This window comes from Magnolia sinica, chromosome 8 (assembly GCF_029962835.1).
Source record: "Magnolia sinica isolate HGM2019 chromosome 8, MsV1, whole genome shotgun sequence".
Lineage (NCBI taxonomy): Eukaryota > Viridiplantae > Streptophyta > Magnoliopsida > Magnoliales > Magnoliaceae > Magnolia > Magnolia sinica.
Window position 1 is genome coordinate 25,009,462 of NC_080580.1, and position 19,180 is coordinate 25,028,641.

The 19,180-nt window shown below is 39.6% G+C and overlaps 1 protein-coding gene across 5 annotated transcripts in view; it reads left to right on the plus strand.

Moving 5' to 3' along the window:
- Positions 1-17,699, plus strand: part of LOC131253114 (uncharacterized) — a 29,560-nt gene extending 11,861 nt beyond the window's left edge. For 2 of the 5 annotated variants that reach the window (XM_058253941.1, XM_058253945.1), the window contains one exon: positions 17,455-17,699. The gene's annotated coding sequence lies outside the window, so the exon portion shown is untranslated. Of the gene's footprint in view, positions 1-2,154; positions 2,600-7,699; positions 7,921-17,454 lie in introns of all 5 variants that reach the window. The other 3 variants (XM_058253942.1, XM_058253944.1, XM_058253943.1) reach the window with 3 other exon arrangements.
- Positions 17,700-19,180: the final 1,481 nt, after the last annotated feature.

The following is a 19,180-nucleotide window of genomic DNA, read 5'->3' on the forward strand; positions in this document are numbered from 1 at the left end:
AAATGGCACCCCAAATCTGTAAAATGCATATTAACATGTTCTACTATGATTAACACATCATATGAGATAATTAAAACAGCAAAACATATTAAAAAAAGTATAAATACCTATTTTTGACAAATTTATGAAAAATGGCCCACCAAGCTTTGATTCAACAAAATCCGCCAATATAATGTGTTTTTTCCTCAAATATCCAGCCAAGGTTGGTCGAAATTAGCAGTAGAAGGAGTGAGAAGGAGTTTGGAAGCAAGAAGTTTCGAAAAAACATAAAAAACGGACCTTAAAATGCAAAAAAAAAAGGCCGTTTTTCGACCGTTACGGCGCTGACCGTTACGGGTGACCGTTACGCCCGTATCGGCCGTTACGCCCGTATCGGCCGATACGGGTACAAAAATTGGAATCGGCCGTTTCGGCCCCGAATCGGGTAACGGTGCGTACCGTTACTGCTTCCTTTTTCTAAACATAACAACCTCATTTGCAAGCTAATCCCTTTTGCAATCCTTTGGGATTTGGAGAGAAATAAATGCTGGAATCTTTGAAAGGCAAAGGATTGTTTGTGGAGTCTATCTCAAGATCAACTCTCTTTGGCTTAGGAATGGGCGTTGCTTCTGCCTGAATTTGTTGGAGTCTCTCTCTCTCTCTCTCTCTCTCTCTCTCTCTCTCTCTCTCTATCGCCATGCTTAATCGGGAGTGGGATTCTGTTGTTTTTGGCTGATGTAGCCTTTGGGGATTGCTCATGTGCAGTTTGTTGGCTGTTTCTTTTTTGCTTTTGTTTTCTTTCATCCTTTGCTGCCCCTGTTTGGGTTGGGTGACGAGAGGTCACTTGCTGCCTGTGTTTTTGTGGTTTGTGCCTTTTGCTTTTTGGCTTTTTAATGAGTATGTCATCTTCTCCAAAAAAAAAAAAAAAAGAAAAAAGAAGAAAAGAAGAAAAGAAATCGAAGAAACGAAAAGAAAATCTCTAAAAAAATTAGCAAGGGCTTATCAAGTACTACATGGAATGCATATATGAGATCCAGACCATTCATCTGTTGGATAATACCATTGATGGGATGTAACCCAAAATTTACTCTAGTTTGTTAGTCCTAGCTATCGGTTGCGTGATTTTGGAGGATAATGTTTTGCAGTTACATAAAAAGTCCTATCAACAATCAACATCAGTGGGCAAGAAACCACCAATTGGCGGATAAATCATATGTGATGGAGATGGGCCGAAGTCCAAGCTCAAAAATCATGCCTATAAATTTTCTGTAGGCTCAATCAAGGTATATTCCATAACAGTAACACCTAACGGTGACTATAAAGGCCACTACCGTTGCTGTTACGATACAGGCTATAATAGTCCTCATGGCCTTAAATAAAAAAAAAAAATTGTTTTCGGCCCCATATCAGGTCGTTACGGGTCATTTTTCTGTAACAGCAGTTATGGCGGTCACGGCCCCATAATGTGTAACGGTTACCATCGTCATTGTTACAGCTGTTATGCAACCGTTTCTGGAAACCTTGGCCCTAAGTCCGTAGGAACTTATAAGATATTTAAGCCATTAATGAGTGTGTTGGCTTTAGAAAGGTGAAATTCATGGGAACTTATGAAGGAGGTTTTCCAACAACAAAATGGCATTGGAAATCGGATATTGCATAGGAAGATGAATTGATTATATCAGAAATATATGGTAGATTTCCTGGACTGACTATTATTTGTCTGTAGCTTCTTTAGCAAGTTTTTTCTTCTATAAGAAGCCTTGTACTAGTTCTCTTTTGAGCATGAATGAATAAAAATAAAAAATTTGAGCACTTGCTTCCTTGGTGACTCCAACAACCCCTTTCAGAGGCGTGATGTCTCTAATTGCTTAGTGTGACTCCAATCTTGAATTAGAGTTCTAAGGTGAGATGATGAGGAACTTTATTCAAGCAGTATGAGTTAGCCGATGATCCTTTTTTATTACTTGTCTTTTCTTTAACTTTCTGATCTATCGGCCACCTCATAAATCCCTCTTCACTCTTGTTCAACCAGTTCTAAGCCTTATCTAACACAATACGCAACATTTCATTTACCCCCTTATTATGTTTGCATTAATTTTTGGTATACCAAAGCAAACTTTTCATCCCTTCGCGAGGCTTGGGACTATGCTGACTCATAATGGTAGATGTCAACAGGGATGAGTTGAATATGCAATTGATGTGACAGATTGCTGAATTGTTGCAACTAGTTGAGAGGGTCTCTACTCAGCTAGACAATTCTCATGCTCCAAAAAATCCAGCAATACTGGATGGAGTTGAATGTGATGATTGATGATGAAGAGCTGAAATATGTGCGAGGAAAAGAGGAAGCTTCCCATGTTTTATGAAGAAATCGATGATGATCGCCATGAAGGATTAAATGAATGCTGGGCTTTTGTTGTTAGGCCTCTCTATTATTAGCAGCCTGAAAAGAAGACGAGGATTGACAATGCACCAACATCTTTCATACATGTATCATGCCTTGGACATTTATGTACTGTTATTGTCGACATGGTAGTAGTATGAACATGCGCCGCAAGAGCTTGTGGACAAGCTTGGGCTTAAGGCGGAGAAGCATCCATGACCACACCAACTTGCATGGGTAAATAACTGTTCCATTATGATAAATCATTGCTGCTTGGTAACTTTTAGCTAAAGATTGTGAAGATTCTGTTTGGTTTGACATTTCCTATGAAAGTTACCCATATTTTGCTTAGTAGACCATTGTTGCTTGATAGAAAGTGCAATATGAAGGACATTCCAATATCTACTTGTTCTCTACAATGCTGTTAAAGACTGATTCCTGTGAAGGAAATTCCATCCTTGAGATAATTGAAACCAAAACAACCCCTAAGATGCTCACCATGCATAAATTTGAAGAAGAAAGTCCAAAGAAGGGAATGATCCTTTGGTGACATGTGAAGTAAAAACTGAAAGAGTCTAAGAAAGGACACGCACCTACTTGAACAAGTGAAGAAGCTGAAGGATATGATGTGCATATTAATAAGATTCATGACAAGGTTTTGAAGGAAGATAATTCCCAATATGGAAAATTACAAAGAATGCTCATGAGCAATTTGCTCAGTTCCGGGAAGGTGACATGGTAATGGTTCGATTAAAGCATGACAGATATCAAGCTTTCAACTTGACAGGGGATTTGAGCCTGTAGCTCAGTGGTAGACATCTTGTGTTTCAATATTGAGGTCTCAGGTTTGAGCATTGCTTACATACCAAAAAAGATTAAAAAACAACAACTATCTACTTGACGGAGTTGGGTTCTTTCAAGGCGGGGTTGTTGAAGGAGAAGGGTCCAAGCCCAAGCCCAAGCCCAAAAAATAGCCCCAAGCTTAAGCCATCAGCCAAGTCCACACCCATTAACTTGCATGCAGTTTGAGGTGGCTAGGGGCTCTTAAGATATTTAAGTCATTAGAAAAGGTGTTAGCTTGAGAAACTGAAGTTCATGGGAACTTTTGAAGGAGGTTTTCCAACAACAAAGTGGCATTGGAATTTAAGATAGTTGCATTGGAAGATGAATTAATTATTTTGGAAGTATAAAGTAGATTTCTTAGATTTTGCCTATTAATTGTTTGTAGGTTCTTTAACAGCTTCTCTTCTATAAATATCCATGTATTAGTTCTCTTATGAGCATGAATGCATGAAAGCGAAATTTCCAGCACTTGCTTCCTTGGTGGTGTGACTCCAACCCTTTTTAGAGGTGTGATCTCTACTTGATTGGAGTGACTCCAGTCTTGGATTAGAGGTTTAAGGTGTGACTTTGAGGACCCTAGTTCAATTTGGGTGACTCATGATGCAGGACATGAAATTCAAGTATGATGTGCAAGATTTTCAGGCTTTAGATCACACTAGTTCAGAAACAATTACACAAAATTCAACATCCCACACAAAAGTTCAAATACTCAATTAAGGGGAATCTTATGCGGATCCAAGGCTACACATGCTAGAGTCGGATCAATCAAAATTATAGACCAAACAAGAATCAAAGGAAGGTAAATTCATCCACACATGTACAGAAATAATTATCCCAATCCAAGGGATTCAGAAATTTCAATTCGGGGAACCATAATGATGGCGACATCACGCGTACACGCGCACGCATGCGGCCCCCAACGCACGTACGCACGGAGAAGGATGGCTGCACCGTCGATCTGGCTCGATGACGACGTCCAGGGAGGGCCTCCTGGTTAGAAGACGGAGTTTTTGTTTAAAAGAGTGGGCCCGATAGTTAAGTAAAGCCCATCATGGGATCTCATGATCGTCGCCCACTAGTCGGATTAAGTTCATATTTTAGGTTTTGCTTATTTATGTTATTTAGAACATCATGAACGCTTTAGATTTATTTGATTAGTTTTTATTATTTTTTTTTACTTCATCGCCAAGTAATAGGTTGTGCACAAGGCGCGAGTTGTGGGGTATATGGTTTTCTTATAAATAGACACCCCTTGTAGTTCTTTTGATTCATTGAAGAAATAAAAATTCATGTGTGTTTTTTCTACTCTCCGAGTTTTGAGTTGTGGAAAAATTCAAGTGGGTGCGAAGCCCTCCCTTTTCAAAGGGCTAACGACCGTGGTGCGAAGCCATGCCTATCTCAATCCGTCCCTATCTTCTTCCATCCATATCTCTCAACTTCTACAATCATTCTTGCTTTGAATCCACCAGTTTTGCAGCCGTTCTTATCCCTATAGCCAGTTTCCAGAATCTGACCTTGCAGGAGGGGGGAAACTTCGGCTGAGCACTGCGCACAGACCGTACGTCGGATCACCACGAAACTTGGAGGTTTTGAAGACCTCCCCTGGCCAACCAGGGCCAAGGAGACTGTTTGGGGAATCGGGCCCCGCTCGCACGTGCGCCAGGCCCTGCCGCTGTCCGCACGCATGAACTTTCATTGGTTCAGGTTTTCCTTCTTATTTTCTCTCGTTTTATACCTATTTTCATAAACCCTAACCCTAGATTGCATTATCCTTAATTTATTTGTCATTTTTTTACCTTAGGGTTCCTTGAATTGAAATTGGTGAATCCCTTGGATTAGGGACTGGTTACTGTGCACGTGTGGATGATTTCTATTTCCCTTTGAGCATCGTTTGGTCCATAATTTTACTAATCCAGTCATAACCTGTGTAGGCCTGGACCCGCACAGATTCCCCCTGCTTGAATGTTTGAACTTTTGTGTGGGATGTGGAATTTTTATGTTATTGTTTCTGAATTAGTATGATCTAAGACTAAAATCTTGCATATCATATTTAAATTTCATGTCCTGCATTACTTAAGGTTGAAGAAAGGGCATGAAATTGGGAATTTAAGTAATTTAGGGTTATGTTTAGGGATTTTGGATGAAAGAGGAGTGAAAGATAGGAGAGAGACGAATAAGAGAAGTACCACACGTGTGGACGACAGTAATGGCCCAGACGCACGTGCGTGTTATCTCGGCCGCATGTGTGTGGGGCCCACTATTCAGAAAAAGGCCACCTTGGCCTTGGTCAGCTAGGGATGGACTCCAAAACCCCCAAATCTCTGCTCGATCCAATGCATGATTTGTGTGTGGTGCTCTGTCGAAGTTTCAGCTCTCCTGCAAGGCCAGATTCTAGAAATCTTCTGTAGATGGAAAAACGCCTGCAAATATTGATGGATTTGCAGATGGAATGCTTGTAGGAGGAGAAATATGGTTGGAAGAAGGTGGGGGCGAATCGGGATAAGTGTGGCTTCGCACCATGGTAGTCAGCCCTTCGAGGAATGGAGGGTTTCGCACCCAATTAAATCTCCACAACTCAAAAATTTAGAGTAGAAAAACGCAGCAATTTTATTAATCTTCATTCAGAAAAAAAGACTACAAGGGGTGCGTATTTATAATAAAACCCTATACCCCAAAACTCGCGCCATGTGCGCAGCCTATTGCTTGGAGAGCCTATTGCTTGGAGACGAAGTAATACAAAATAACAACTAATCAAAGCAATCTAAACCATTCATGATATTTCTAATAACAATAATAAGAAAAACCCAAAGTACTAGATTATTTACAATAGTGGGCCACGATCATGAGAACCCATGGTGGGATTCACATGGCGATCGGGTCCACTCCGAGGAACCAAAACGCAGTCCTGTAACTAGGAGGTCCTCCCTGGACGTCGTCATCGATCCAAATCGATGGTGGGGTCCTCCTCCTCCTTGCGTATGTGCATAGGAGGGCTTGCGTGTGCGCGTGATGTCCCCATCAACTCAGCTCCAGCCCATTTTCCTTTTCTTCTTTTTTGTCATGTAAATCCCTCTTCACACTTGTTCGACTAGCTCTAGACCTCATCTAACCTAAAACCTAAAATTTCAACTACCTCTTAATTTGTCATGTATCAAAATTTGTGATTTTTGTTGTATGGCCTATCCAGTTACTAGCCAACAAACGTACAATCCGAAGATCATATATTGTTGATGTGTGCCTAGATTGAGTGTTTGATTACTATCTTAGATATTAGCATTTATCACTGGTTCCTTCCCAATCAATATAACATAGTAATGTAGGGGCATTTTCACACTGGGCTCGAGTGGGGTGGCTTGTGGGATGCAGGGGCACACTCGGGGTGGGCGGCCATGAGAGGCGGGTGACTCGTGTGAGGCGGAACCCATGTGATGTGGGGCCCACGAGGGAGGTTCGGCTGAGGACCTAACCCATGGGATGTGGGGCCTGATCTATGAGATAAAGGGATTGATTTGCCACACTCTATCAGTTCGAGCTTTTAGAGTAAGTGGTTAGCTGTCACATGTCAAAGTGTTATCAGAACAGGAGGTCTCGTGTTCGAGACTCCTCACCAGGAGTGATTAATGCAAGTGCATTTTCACACTGGGCTCAAGTGGGGTGGCCTGCAGGTGGCTCGTGTGAGTCGGGTCCCACCCATGTGAGGCGGGTTGCTCGTGTGAGTCGGGCCCCACCCATGTGAGGTGGGTTGCTCGTGTGAGGCGGATCCCATGTGATGTGGGGCCTAAGCTATGAGATAAATGGATTGATTCGCCATGATCTATCAGTTCGAGCTTTTAGAGCAAGTGGTTAGTTGTCCTGTGTCACATAGTATACTTATACGAACCAAAATTGATGTTTTCACAAGTATGGGGAGTTTCTAAGGCTTCAAAAAGTTTTAGAATATGAGTTTTCCAAAAGTAATATATATTTTTAGAAAATCGTCCTCTTGGGTAGTATTTTTTTTTCAATGCTTACCACTGTGTTCCTCAACCTGGTTCACTGTTTCACACAATTCTCTTGTTCTCTGCTGGTCGAGGTCAGTTTTTTTGCCACTATTTTATCATTGCACTTCTTGTTTCCTTTTTACACCATCCCTGAACACTTGCATCATAGATGAGAATATACACAAACTATGCATATTTCCTGCACTTTACGTGCTGTTAGGCTTTCGAAAATGGAATCTGGTCCTTGTCATTTGATATGATCTGACTTCAGCCCTTTGAGTGGTGCTCTGCTGTTAGCACCAAATATTGAGGCATTAAGTGTTGATAATGAAGATGGTCTCTCTACTGCAAAATAACAGAAGATTAGGAAATTAAATGCAAATGAGAAACAAAAACTCTTCTTTCAATTTAACAGTCTTTTGTTTGTCACTATCTCCTAGGTTCTAATAATGACAAAACTTTGATATATAGTTACTGATTTTTCTGGTTCATGTATGTATATATGTATGTAAAGGGACTACAAAAAGAGAAAAATCTTCAAAAGAAGTGGAAAACAGCCAGATTTGATGAAGCGTGTATGTATGTATGTATGTGTTTGTATGTACATATGTACGCATGTAAAGGGATTACTAAAGGAGAAAAATCTTCAAAAGATGCGGAAACAGTCAACTATCAGGGTTATGTAAAGGGACTACAAAAAGAGAAAAATCTTCAAAAGATGCCGAAAACAGTCAGGTAACAGAGTTGATGAAGCTAAAGTTATTTGCGAGCTACTCCCTAGAAGATGTGGTTACCCAGACCATGAACAACATTTGCCCATGTGTAGGAGTGTTGGAAAACCATCTATTGGAGTGAAACACTTCTGCCCTTGCAAAACACCGCCTTCCTGTGGCTGAGAAATGATGCTTACCTTGCCTCAGTTATGTCAATTGGCCCAACTGACATATGAGATGCACCTGCCAAACAATGTTCACCAGGAATTATATCTCTTACACCAATAGAATGTGGATTGCTTTGTTGATTGTTAGGCAATCCCAAGTGTAGGACTGCGCTGTGGTAATAACTCGGTGAGACCAAGATCGTTCCACAGGGAATTGGTGAGAACACAATGAAATCTAACGGTTTTCTGGGTGTTTAATCCTGCAGGGAATTAATAAAAAAGGGTTTGAAACAGTAATTAAAAACTACTAAGGATCCAAGATTCCCCAATTAATGAATTCTGAATTCAATTCCTCTTCTTGAGTTGATAACTCAACTAGAATTGGATTCTAATCCGTTCTAATTAGAAGATAGAGCAATAAAATCAATTAAAAACATCCAACATAGATTATAATTAAGATATATTGATCTCTCATGAAGATCTAGGCAATCAATCGCAGGGAATCAAATTCATCTATCGTAGAAGAGGATCGGCGAACGGAAATTGCGGTGGACCAATTGATTGATCGGTGTGCTGTAAGTGCCATCTAATCTCTACGTTCCACTTTTTTTCTTCAAATACTCAAAAATTTCAAACCTAAAGATGATTTTGGAGAAGAATCTGCTGAAGATTAGGGATTTGGAGAGACTTTCTTTCGAAAATTTAGGGTTTTGGGGTTTCCCTTCTGAAACCCTCTTCCGTTTCAAAAACGACCTCACGATGGGTTTTTACGGGCGCGGATTGGCTACTCTGACAGGTTGAGTAGCGAGACTGCTACTGAAGTGACGTCACCAAGTTTTGTGGGCCCCACCATGATGTATGTTTTGTATCCACGCCGTCCATCCATCTGGAGAGATCATTTTAGCATAAGATCCAGAGAATGAGTCACATCCAAAGCTCCAGTGGACCCCACCACAGAAAACAATGGGGAGAGTGACACCACCATTAAAAACTTCTAAAGGCCACAAAAGTTTTCGATCAAGCTGATATTTGTGTTTTCCTTTCTTTAATGTCTTTGTTAACTTTTGAACAGGTTGGATTTCGATAAAACATCATGGTGGGCCTTAGGAAGGTTTCAACGGTGTACATCAATCTTCCCATTGTTTTCTGTGGTGGGGTCCACTAAAGCTTTGGATCTGCCTATCTCCAAATGAATGGACGTTGTGGATACAACATGTACATCATAGTGGGGTCCACAGAACTTGGTGACGTGTAGCGAGTCTTGCTACTCAACCTGTCAGTATCTAATCTGCGTCCGGTTTTTATGGGGAAATTAGATTGCGTACTGAGTTACTCAGTACGTTCTTATCGTTCCGAGTAAACTCTGTTAGGTCCACCGTGAATGTATCTGGTCTATCCACACCGTCCATCCGTTTTTCCATCTTATTTGAAGGGTTGAGACCAAAATTTAAGCATACCTAAAGATCAAGTGGACCATACCATTAGAATCAGTTGGAATAATAACTTCGACCATTGTTTCATGGGCCCACAGTGATGTTTATTTTTCATCCAACCTGTTCACAAGATCACACAGACATGGATGAAGGGAAAACACAAATACAAGCTTGATCCAAAACTTCTGTGGCCCCCAAGAAATTTTCAACGGTAGATGTTCAATTCACACTGTTTCCCATTGTGTTCCACTTGAGGTTTGGATATACTTCATTTTTAGGCTCAAGCCCAAAAATTATCTATTAAAATGGATGGACGGAGTGGATAAAATACATAAATCACAGTGGACCCCATAGAGTTTACTCAATATGCTTAGCCTACTGAGTTACTCGATACACAATCCGCTTCCTTTTAGCGTGGTGTGCGGGTGTGAATGTCAGTGGCGTGTGAACGTCACCAAGTTTTGTGGACCCCACCCCACCATGATGTATGTGTTATATCCACATGGTCCATCCAATTAGCGAGATCATTTTAGGTAGTGAACCCAAAAATGAGGCAGATCCAAAGCTAGGGTGGACCACACCGCCAAGGTGGTGGGGACAATGATTCCTACCGTTGAAACCTTCCTAGGTGCTATGGCCCATAGTGGTGTTTATTTGTCATCTAAGTTGTTCATAAGATCACACGGAGATGGATGAAGGTAAAATACAAAAATGACATGGATCCAAAACTTTTGTTGCCCCTAATGATTTTTCAATGGTAGGCATGTTCAATTCACATTGTTTCCTGTGCTGTGGTCCATTTGAGCATTGGATATGCTTCATCTTTGGGATCAAGCCTTAAAATTATCTTGTAAAATGGATGGATGGGGTGGATAAAATACATAAATCACAATGGGCCCCACATAGTTGAATCAGTACGATAAGCGTACTGATTTATACGGTGTGCACGTGTCACTTGTTTGTATCCGTGGATTGATGGGTCGATGTTATGTGGGGCCATCATAATGATAAATATTTTAATAATGTCGTCCATTTATTTTGATAGATAATTTTAATGCATGAGTCCAAAATGAGACAGATTTGCATGACTGCATCTCAGGTGGACTACACTAAGGGAAACAGTGGTGATTAAATGCCCACCATTAAAAACTTCATAGGGCCATTGTAATGTTTTTTTTTTTTTTTTTTGCCATCCAACCTCTTAATTAGGTCACACAGATCTTGATGAAGCGAAAACAAGGTTTAGATTATGTTAGAATTTGCCACATGTACTGTTTTCAAATGCTAGGTATCAAGTGTCATACGCAGCCAGAGTATCAAATACCACACTGATTGGATAATCTAATCCATCCTTGATTTGGCATCTTTGAGTTCGTTTACTTTTACATGTCTTAATTACTGTATGCTAGCTGCATTTGTATTATATAAACTCATTTTGGTTACTATTTGAGTGATTTCTTATGACAACGCATGCCTTTTGGCCCCCATTAAATGGAAACTTCTAATTTAATGCATTCTTTTTGCAATTTTTTCATTCCTGAATATGTAAATATGTATTTAGGCATGTCCTGAAGTTTCACTAAAAAATACCATCATTTTTTCCATGTTTCCCCCTTTTTCCCTGCATTTCCGGTTATCAGCAATATTATTGGCAATAACGATATTATATCTTTATCTCCGGCCAGCGAAACTTGTAGCGATACCGACAACTCGAACACTGCTAGGAACCCCTATTTATAGGATTAACAAGCTAAAATTCGCACCGCCTTAGAATCTTCTTGAATTTACGCAATTATGACGCCGATCGATCCATCGACCGACGACCGATAGTTCCAAATAACGTTCAGTAACTGAATTTCAAAACTTGGATATCAGGTTTGATCGATCGACCCGATTTGTTGATTGATTGATGAGAGCAAAATATGTCTAGCAAGCTTTTCATTTAAATCCGAATTTCCATCGATCGATCGGACTCTACTGTTGATTGATCGAAACATGCACAAAGTGTCCAGAGAGTTTTCTTTGAAAACTGAATTTCCTCTGATCGATTGAACTCCATCGATCGATCGATGATACCAAAAATTGTCTAGAGAGTTCAGGCATTAAATCACCGTTGCCTAGCATATTCCTCGATCAATTGAGATCGATCGATTGAAATCTCTTGTCGATCAATTGATATATGCTGAATTCTTCTGTTCTTCACTCTCTTTGCTCTTCAGTCTCTTTTCCATCTTCTAGTACTTCTTTTCCTTTAATCTTTTGGTCTTCAGGTCTTCAACTTCACATTCCAGTTATTCAATTCTTTTCATGCATTCTCTTGAGCCTTAATTAACCATTTTGAGCAAATATTCCACTTTAAGTCCAAAATCACCTCGCATGTAGAAAACACATCTAATTAAGATGAATTAAGCCTCGAAACTTATTTTCTACTCCTTGTCATGCTGCTCTTCCTCCTACTAATGACTGACTCTAGTAGCTAAGTCTCAATGAGGTAGCGTTGGTATGGGCTTTAGTGGCTTAGCTACTGCAGAAGCTGATGAAGCAACCCCCTACTGCATAGAGGTAGGGAACTGTTCCTAATTCTGTAGGCAACTGATGATGTCTATTGCTGCCATCTCTGTCTTCCAACTGGCCGGAACAAAATAAAGGGAAGCTAATGAATAAGGATTGTGTGTTATTACCGTTTATTAAATAAATGCTTCAATAAAGCAAGTCCGTAATATTTTTGTTGACAGCACCAATGATGACCACGAAGTGCGCATATCCATTAGTCAGCCAGTGACCCAGGCATATGAATGGAAGTGTTGTGCATAATATAGTGAGGGTGCTTAAACACACGAATCTCTTAGAAAAGCGGCATGTGTTACAGCCAAGGTATTCCGTAATGGTAATGGTGGCCGTTACGGCCTAAAAAACATGTTTTGGCCCTGCAACAGACCATTACAGGTCACTATGGGTAAATTTTTTACAGCCTTGTAACATGTAACGGTTACCACCATTACCGTTACATAATGGTTGTTTTGGAATACCTTGGTTACACCTTTTCTTAGGTAATTTTATAAGTTGGGGAAGAAGGTGCTGCATGTGTCTGGGTGTTTAGACACATCACCTCTTTAAAGGAGGGTATGCTAGTGCAACTATTTTTATATATTTTATGTACTGTACTAAATATGCGATAAATGTTAAATATGAAATTATGTATATATATATTTTTTGGAACACATGTTAGTAAGCTGAATATGACTATTTACTGTTTAATAGCAGACTAAATCGTTGGTTGACACCAATAACTTGTATAATAAGATACTGACTTATTTTATGCAGTAATCAGTAGTAATATCATCATCGCCATTGCTATCTTCTTGGCTTCTCCCAGCAACTTGGGTTGGCTTTTAGTAATATAATAGTCAAATTAAACATTTTAATGTTTTCTATTCGGTATGGTGGGGAGACGATGTCTTGGAAGTATCAGTACACAATGTTTGTTTGACATACCTGAGAAAATCGTTTTTCTTCCTCTTTTTCAAGTACAATACTCGGAAGATAAAAGAAAAAAAATCTTTAGAAAAAGCATACCTGAGAAAGTTCTTATTAGAGTAAGAGTTTGGTTGACTTTATTGTATTACTAAACAGTTATAAGTCATTGACTTTAGGTCTACTTGTTGACTTTCTTTTTTTCTTCTTTTGAAAATTACTAAAACGCTCTTGAAAGATACAGTCGACTGTTACAGTGGCCCTATTTCCAAACCCCTAAATTCAAGATGAGTATTTATAGACTATAGCAACCCTAATTCTAACTAGAGCTGGGCAGGGGACTACTCGACTTGCCTAACTTAACTCGTCCGACTCGTTTAGACTCGACTCGACCTGAACCAAATGGGTGAGTCGGTCCGAACCGAGTAGGTTTCTCCCAATCCGAACTCAAACCGAGTCGAGTTCGAGTTACCCAGTAACTTGACCCGAAACTTGATCCAGTCAAACTCGACTCTGTCCTAAATCGACTCGACTCGGATTCGGGTATATATATATATATATATATCAAATTAAAAACCCCGACCCGATCCCAAACTCTCTTCCTCCCTCATCCTCCTCTTCCAATCCTGACAACCACCCACCTCCATCACCACCCTTCTCTCTCTCTCTCTCTCTCTCTCTCTCTCTCTCTCTCTCTCCACTCCCACCTTCCCTCATCTCGCAATCCGAATCGGTGCCAACTCGAACCGACTCGGTACTTTTTACTGGGTCAGACTCGATCTGGATCAGTCCACGCCAGACTCAGATTCAGATCGGTTTAGGCATGCTGGACTCGGTATCAAGTCGAGTCGAGTTCGGGTCCGGCCTATTTCAAAACTGGATCGAGTCAGGTCAGCCCTAACTTGGTCCAACTCGACTCGATGCCCAGCTCTAATTCTAACCATAGTGACAAATCTCTCTCTAGAGAATTTCTCAGGATTCGGGAGTTTTAAAAATTTTGAGGATTTTCTTGGGATATTATCAGGAAATCTCTCTAAGAATTAAAAAAAAAAGTATTAGAAATTAATAAATAATTTAAAAAATTTATTATATAATTGTATAATGAATTAGTTTTAATTTAAATCATTTTTACATTAATTTGGGGATAATTTCGTGGATAATTCAAGCCTGCTGATATTTTGAAAATATCATGTTAATATTATGTAGCTACTTCTTCAAATATCATATATTTTCAAGATCTTGGAAATATTACTGATTCTAAGGGCTTGTTTGGATACCACTGAATAAATAGCTTTTAAAAAAAAAAACTGATGTAAGTTAATTTTATATATATATAAAGTTAGTTTGGTTAATCAACTTAAATAAGTAGCTTATTAAATAAAGTAACTTATTTTCTTAAGTTATTTTTTATTGCTTATGAAAAGTAACTTAAACCACAATCATGGTGAGGAGTGCGCTCTAATGATTATGAATGGATGTGCCATGTTGGGAAATCTACCCCTTATGGTTTTTAGAAATCCACCCTGTCAACTATTTTATTAATCTTATTTTAGGAGGTGGGTCCCAATATGATGTAGATCCAATACTCAAGTGTGCCACACTACTTGCAACAGTAGTATTGAATGTGTACGGTTGAAACTACACCCATTGGTGTGTGGCCCACCATGATGTTTCTAAGAATCCAACCTGTGCACCAGTTTTTCCAGCTGATTTTAATCAGGGGGCCCAAATATTATAAAGATCCAAAACTCAAATAGATTAGGCAGCTTAAAACAGTGTTATTGAATCCCCACCATCCGGAGGAGCTAAAAAAACTATAGTGTCCCACCATGATGTTTTTGAGAAATCCACCGTCCACCATTTTTGTCAGCTCATTTTAGGCTATGGGCCCAAATATGAGATAGGTCCAACACTCAAGTGGGCCACACTTCTTGAAACAATGGTATTGAACCTCCACTATTGAAATAGTCACGAGGCCTACACTGATTTATTGAAATATCCACCCGTCCACTGGTTTTTTCATATTATCTTATGGGTGTGGGAATGACCTTATGACCAGTTTGGATGGCATATAATCAGCAGTGGGTCCTGAGAAGGTTTCAACGCTGGTTGTCCAGTCTCCATTGTTTCCTTTAATATGGCCCACTTAAGCTTTGGATCTGCCTCTTTTTTGGGCCCACCTCCTAACATGATGTGGTAAAATGGATGGATTGGGTGAATTTCTAAGAAATGCGACGGTGGACCTAGGCACGTGGAGTTGAGTTCACCCACCAATCCGCCTTTAACAAGAGGAGCGTAGCATAAGGTTAGTCCGAGTAACGAACGTGTTCAGACTAGGCTTGATCGTGGACCCACCTTGATGTATGTGTTGTATATCCATGCCTTCCATCCATATTGCCAGTTCATTTTAGGAGATGGTCCAAAAAATGAAGTAGATCCAAATGTTAGGTGGACCACACCATAAGAAACATGATGAATGAACTCCCACCATTAAAAATTCTTGGGGGCCACAAAAGTTTTGGATCAAGTTGGTATCCGTGCTTTCCTTCATCTTGCTCCATGTGACCTTAGCAATAGGTTGGATGGCAAATAAACATTACGGTGGGCCCTTGGAGGTTTTTAATGGTTAGTGTGCAATCACCACTGTTTCCTGTTGTGTGGTCCACTTGAGATTTGGATCTGGTTCGTTATTGGGCCAATATTGTAAAATGAGCTGGCAAAACGAATGGATGGAGTGGATATCTAACACACATTAAAGTGGGCCCCACGGTTACGGCATTACTAGGTTGGGTGTTTCAACACGGCAAAGTGAGAGTGTTTTAAAAACATACTTACCAAACATGCTTATTTGCTGATTAAGTAAAAACCAATATAAGCTACTTGAGGCATAAGTAGCTTATGTAAAGTAACTTACCATCCAAACGGGCCCTAAACAAGCTAGGAAACTGAACACATACTAAAGAATACCTTAAAATAGGGAGTAAACAAAACTGCCATTAAAATCTCCTCAATTTGTGAAAATCATCTGTAAAAGTCAAGGCCCTGTTTGGTAGATCCAATGTTTCAAATAGCGCCTGCAGCGTAGCGGTAGCATACGCTACGTAGTGTAGCGTGGCTGTAGCGCTACGTAGCGTCCCAAATAGCATAAATCCCCTGTAGCATACGTTACAGGGGTCGTAGCGTATGCTACAACTACGTAGCGCGTAGCGTCTGTCGCGAAAGCTACAATGTATTTTTTTACTATTTTATTATTTTATTATTTTTTTCATGTTTTCTTTGTTTCTAATGTTGAGGAATGTGACACTTGTATTATACTTGATACTTCTAACCTATGGGATTTTAATTTCTTTTCATAATTGTGACTTGTTGTTTCAATTAGACATTATTAATTAAAGTGATTTGCTTAGAAAGTTGATGATGTGATAATTATTTGATTTGGCTTATATATGTGGATTGGCTTTTGATAAATGATAACTAATAACTTTTTTGAACATGCTTATAATTGATCAAATGAATCATCTTTTAGCATTTTTATATTTTTTTCCTTTTTTTTTTTCACTATTTATTATATTTGTCCTATTTTTAAATTTAAAAATAGAAGTATCGTGTAGCTTACGCTACACGCTACGTATTTACACTACACGCTATAGAGGGCTGAGCGCTACGCATCACGCTACCGCTATTTAAAACATTGGGTAGATCCTAAAAAAGAGTTCATCACTTTTTTGTTAGCAGTAATTTATGTATTAGACATCTTGATCTCTAATACATAGCGAGTTCATGTTAACAGTAATTTTGTATTAGAGATCAATATCTCTTATCCATAATTACTGCTAACTAAAATTAGAACTCATTTTTAGGCATCTGCCTAACAGGGCCTAAGAAAACGCCCTTAAATATGTCAAAATTACTGAATTTGGTGAAATTATCTACATTGAAATGTAGATACGCTAAAGTAGATGTCGAAGACTGGGTGAAAGTGGGATTCCTGAGTGTCAGTTTGTTATTGTTGAATAGGAATTGCACCAAAGACTAACAATGGCGCATTATAGATATAAACTTGAATGATAGAACAGTGGAGGTTAGGATGGACCATGTACAAGAAATTCCATGGACTTGAAGATCCTAATCCAACCAACTTTCACCTTGAGTTGAATGAGGACCATTGCGATAGTTCTCTTCTTTACATCTATTTTCAGTTGACAAATTGTAATGTTAGGAAAGTTTTATCAAGGATGTTTTTTGACACATTATCCATCAAAAGTTGGGTCCAGCAGACCTATCGCCTTGGATTGTTTTATCCACTTGTACAAACCAGAAACTTGAGTGTACTCTTCATTTAGCCTTGTCTTGGCACCTTTTCCAAATGTTCCCAACAGAACTTTGAAGCTGAATTTATGCGCTTCTTTGCTGTCATCTTTTTCTTCTTTTGTTTCAAATATAAAAACTGGCATAAAAATGACCGATTTAATATTTTTGCAGGGTTGGAACTTGAGAGGCCACAAACTTACATTCCACAGTCATCTCGAGCTTCATGTCTATGTTGAATGGTGTGGCATTTTACATGTACATCTGTTTTTTTTTTTTTTTTTTTGCTGCAGAACTGTAAAATAGCAAGCCTGAATTGTCGAGGCTCTTTAAGTTTTTCATTTTCTTCTACAGCCTGGTTATATATATCATCAGCTTCTGCATTCCTTAATAATATTATCTTCCGAGGATATATCTTATATCGTTGCAAGATCGTCGCCTTTTATTTTTTCATGGGACAGATGAGAATATTTCCATAAGGTACCACAATGGCGACCCTTTCTTTCTTTAACATGTGTCTGAGAGAAGATTTTCACTTCAGAAGGTTGCATTGATTTTGATTTGTTGAGTTACTTTCTTCTCAAAAAAGAAAAAAAAAGGTACTTTGGATGAAAGTTATAAATGGGAGTGATGCATCACTTGTGGTACATATCAGATTGATTTCAGGTAATTAATGGGTCTCGATGCTTGTGTAAGAGGTAAGAACCCACTCCTTAGTAATTGTTTTTCTTTTCTTTTCTTTATCTTTCTTTCTTTCTTTATTATTATTATTTTTAAGTTAACCATGGGAAGCTTCTGGTGTTAACATCAGGATCATTTATTTTCCTTGGGAGATCTGCACTTGAAGGGGTTGGGTACTTGAACCAACAAAGCGAGGTACTCTTTTCCTTCTAAAGTGAACTGTGGGAAGTTGCAACCAACAAAGTGAACTATGGGACGCTTCTAGGGTTAACATCAGGATCATTTATTTGCTTTGGGAGGTTTGCACTTGGAAGGGGTTGGCAACTTGCAACCAGCGAAGTGAGGTACTCTTTTCCTTCTCCCTGCAGAGCCTTGCAAAAGGCTGCTTCTCCATCTCACCTGCGTGCTCTACGTCTTTATGGCTGTCAACATGTACATAGTTCCATGGATACCTGAAGTATCTAACCCAAATGAGCAGGAGGATCCGAGGATCCCTCAAGTATCTAATCCAAATGGGTTTGTGGATCCAGAGATGCATGAGCGTATCAATCTGATTTAGTTGGATGTCGGACCAGATTTTGAGCACAATTACTTATCAGGTCAGTTTTTTTTTTTTTTTTCACAGATGCATTTTGTTTATATGGGTCCGAATGCGAACTTGGATCCAAACCTTAGTATGCATCTGATTCTGGATCTAAACTTAACAGGGCTGGGCAATGAGCTGGGCCTGGACCAGGTGAACTCAATATTTTGAATATCCCCAGCCCAACGAGTTCAAAATCCATACCTGTACCAGCCACGGGCCCTCCTCTTGCCAGTCCTAATTCCGAACCCTAATACATCCTTCAAACTGAACCCAATAGGACCCAACCCACACCTCATTATGGCACCGGTATCTGGATCTGATTATCGGGAGACTTTCATTATCGATAATGAGACCAAGTTTACCAATAAGCAAAGCAAGAGGTACACCAGTGACTACCATTGCTATAGGCAGCATAGCATGTGGTTGACCTCAATCCCTCTCTCGTAGTCCAAGTTAGGATACAGGTGCACCGTTTTCAAACCCAAATGCGACATATTGATAGCCTTCTGCACATCCTAACATGGAACATGCCTTGACCATTCATCAGGCCAGCTCCACTTTGCACCCCTAGCCCAAAATAATGCCTGTCAAGCACATGGCTTCGACTACCCATGCATGTACAGCCAGTCAAAT